The following is a 4,244-nucleotide window of genomic DNA, read 5'->3' on the forward strand; positions in this document are numbered from 1 at the left end:
TGACATCAACTCATTTCTGGTTAACAATAGAGTACCTTACTGTGATTTCAATTAAAATGGTGAAGAAGAAGCAAAAATAACTTCTTAGCAAAGCGCAATTTCTCAAGCAATAATTTTTCTAGACTGTCTGGGAGTGGTGTGAGTGGGGAGGGGAGAACTGAACACTAGCTGTTATTGGCAGAGCGGGTTGGAACTCTCTTAATTGTGTATTAACTAATTTTACGGCCTGGTTATGACACCAGGCAGGTCAAAACTCCCTCCAACCAAAACAGGCTGATATTTCAGGCAATCTTTTCAAACAGCTCTTACACTGAAAGGGCATTATCATTTTCACCATTTCACAGTATTATTCCAACCTCAGTGTGGAAATATATATATATAAATGTGTGTATATACAGTATATAGAAAACCAGGAAAATCACGTTTTTGACTGCACTGGACCTTTAAAGAATTTGGCGGGAACAATATGAAATCACTCATTGTGACAATTTAAGCTGCACTTCAATTATCCATTAAAAAAATTGTACTTTGTTTTTTTTGTGTGTGTGTTTCTTAAATAAGTATGTGATGAACAACAGTTTTGCTCTCAATGCTTGTAAAACAATTTTCTAAAATATGTAAGTGCAATAACTTACTGTACTATAGTAACTCACACAGAATATATATGAGAACATGAACACAACAAGTAAAAGTATACCATCATTATTTAAAAAGCCGTACAATATAGCTTAAAGCCTCAAAAACCTTTGGAAATATTTGGAAACTCAATAAACCAAGAACACCCACCTCCTTCAAAATAAATCACTCAAATAGCAACCCACAAGTATCTCACAAAGATAAAGCAATACTTTACATCAAATTTGTAACATTTCAAGGGTCTTTGTAAATTACTGTAAATCAGTCCAATTTACATTTACATGTTTTTACATGCACACACAACACACAGTTTTATATTATAATAAGTATTTACTTATTTTATTGCCCTGCTTCAGTAGTATTAGAAATGATAGGGGTGGTGTGAAAGGTGACATCATCACCGAGGGACAGACTGGGACCCCTGCAGGCTACAACAGGATGAGCTGATATACAAAGCCGTTTCGCAAATACTTAAATTCTGCATATCTGATCAGTTAAGGCCTTAAGGTCTAAGGCAAGCTGTGCCTCGATTGGGGTAGATGAGAAAGAGAATACAGTATTTACGTATTTACCTGTAATTCATCCAAGAAGGCTTCATAAGGGATTGTACGTTTCTGCAGTCTGTAACACTGAGCTTTCGGTTTTGTCCTTTTCAATCAATAGAGAACTGCAGATAACAGAAAATGTCTATAAATAAAGAAATTAAAATGTTTGCAAAAACATGACGAAAACGGTAAACAAATCAACTCCGTGTCGACCTGAGCTTCATGTGTGTTTGAGCTCTGAGAAGCACCCAACCCAGCACTGTAAACCCCCCAGAGGCAGCTATAGGCCAACCTGGAGCACAGGGCCACAGGCGGCTCTGTCTGTTCTGTCACAGAATCCCAGAAAGAATCCCTGTCCACAGATGTCCCAGTGTTAATTAAAAGGCTGCAGCCTGGCTATGCGGCTGTGTATGGCCTTAGTGCCGGAGGGGCCAGGCATTCGGCCAGAGGAGTGAGAGGGAGAGATACCCAGTGCAGTGTGGGGGCTTCTTTGAAAGCTGAGCCATGACAGCTGAGGCGAAGCATGTGCGAGGCATGTTTGTTTTGCATTTATCCCTTGAGCGCAGCTGTGTGCACTGTCCTTTTCCCAGAACACCGGAACGCCGCGGCCCGTTCGCACTCCCAGCAACCCCTTAGAACGGCCTATGAGAGCACAGGGGCCCCATCTCCAAATCTCAGAGGAGCACCTCCAAACACTGAGAGACAAGCCATGTTGTCAGCAGCATGTCCATGCATTAGGCTTGAACTGCCATGTAAAACTGGATCCAATCTGAGTCGTCATTTGGAAAGGGTTTCTGACCCACTGTTTCTAGACGCTGACAGTTCATCCTGGATCATACATAACACTATATCCTAGCAGAGCTACCTAGTGAAAGGGGAAATAATGTGGCTTATGTTAGGGAATTGCAGATGGATTCTCCTCTTATGGTGCAGGGGGTATCATATTTGGCTTCAAATCTATGAGACCTTTTGTTTTGACTTGATCCAAATGGGACCTTGGGAAAACAGAAAGCCCATAATGCATAACATGATGGAACACGTCTACTATTTCTGTCACCTCCGCAAATCGTGACATGGAGCCATCGAATGCACGGATGCCAGTTTGCCCCCCACATTGTTCCATGTCCACACTGAGGCACAGGGACGGGGGATCCGGTTGTTGCCAGGGGGGCTATGACGGGAGGGACGGGGGGGATCTGTTTGTTGCTGGGGGGGGGGGGGGGGCTCTGGTTGTTGCCAGGGGAGGGGAGGATGTGTTTGTTGCCGGGGGGGGGGGGGGGGGGGGGGGGGGGGGGTAATCGGATCCTCATCCTGACATGCTGGTGGTTTTTCTTGAAATGGTCCTGCTCAGACCCCATGCCTAAAAGTTAATGATGCCGGGCTCAAAATTCAGCCTGCTCAACCCAAGTCGTCATGCTAAAGCTGTCAGGAGGACAGCAGGCCGCGGAGAATGAGGAATTTCTAACAACATATGTCTACTATCATTAGTAAAGTAATCATGTTGATGCAAACATGGCAATAACGTCTTGAGAACAGAATGAATTGCACTGGGTTGGCAGGGCAGATGTACATGGCTGCTAGATGCTTAGCTGTTTCACAGCTCTGTGCTAGAGTGCTATCCAGTCTTTTTCACAGCCTGCTGCTCTGACACCTCTCTCATGGGATGCAGCCTCCACATCCTTTACACACCGTCAGGAAATTCAGCACTGAACTTACATGTGTCTCTAACAGCGTATGGCCATACATTGCATCTGGGACTGAGAGATGCATAAGAGCACATTGGTTTTGGAACAGAGTGGAGCTGCTAAGTGCCTGCTGATGGCGCTCTCCAAGAGGAAAATAAACAGTGAGTGAGAGATGGAATAAAGTTGTACAGTACACGTTCCCCCAAGTCCATCATGACCTGCAGCCAATTCACAGCCCTCCTCTGCCTCAACAAACTGTTTCACACGGATTCACTTCACAAGTCTCCTCCAAGTGGAAAGAAACCTGGGGTTCCTGGTATAAAACTGACCGACGGCTTATTTTGTGTGGAGAGAAAGTAATACTTCTAACAAAAGCACGAAAGGTTCTCCTCTGAGAATACCATCCCACTATAGACCTGTCAGCTCAGCTGACAGTCAAAGTGAGGCTTTGCATGAAAAGAGACAGTGGTCAACATTGACATCCTTAGTCAGCATCTTATTATCCCCCTCAGAAACTGTCTGTATAATCTACACTGCCTCTCTGCTGTTCAAGGCTGCCGCTGGGTGTTATTTCTGGCAATGGGACTGGAGGGCACTTTTCCTGTAACTCCCTAGGTGGAAATGCGAGGTGAGGAAATGCCAAGGGAGGAAATGGCATGTCCACTTTGAATCTCCTCCTGCAAACAGAGCTGAGCCTGTCTGACGCTCCCAGGCCCTGTAGCCCCAGACCCAGCAGGCCTGCTGTGCCCCTCTCTCACACTCACACACACCACTTCCTTGTCCCCGTCCCATTTAAATGTTGGAAGGTGGCACCAACCTAAAGTATGCTAGTGCTGACCATGCAAACCAGAAACAGTTAGCTACCTTTGAAATGGTTTACCTCTTTCCGAAACTGAAGAATATGACTGATTTTACCAGCATTCTTTCAGTTAGTCTGACAGAGGTGGATCGGCTTTGGGCTTGACCGTTACCTACACCCCTCTCCTTGAAGTAATGCTGACCAAAATGACCTAAGGAAACCCAAATGTACACACAGACCCAAATCAGGCCAAATGTATGTAAATATGTGAATATCAGTTTGCAGTTTATGTGGAGAGAATAGTTGCATTTGCAAACGGTCTGACAGAAAGGGACAAGGGATTCTGTGATAAAACCAGGATCAAAAAGAATTTTAAAAATACACACTTAAAATTTAAATACCGGAAAACAAGAAAGTATAACAACACCTGAACAGAAAAAGCTATATTGACACTCAATAGCAGGTGTGTTAGCGGTCGCATCTCAAGATCTGTACAAACAGCATTACCTGTATTAACTGAATAAGTGCAGGGATTGGTTCAAATCTATTCAGCTATTTTTTTTCTTTTTGTTGTGTTTT

Source organism: Coregonus lavaretus (assembly GCF_964263955.1).
Source record: "Coregonus lavaretus genome assembly, chromosome: 37".
Classification (NCBI taxonomy): domain Eukaryota; kingdom Metazoa; phylum Chordata; class Actinopteri; order Salmoniformes; family Salmonidae; genus Coregonus; species Coregonus lavaretus.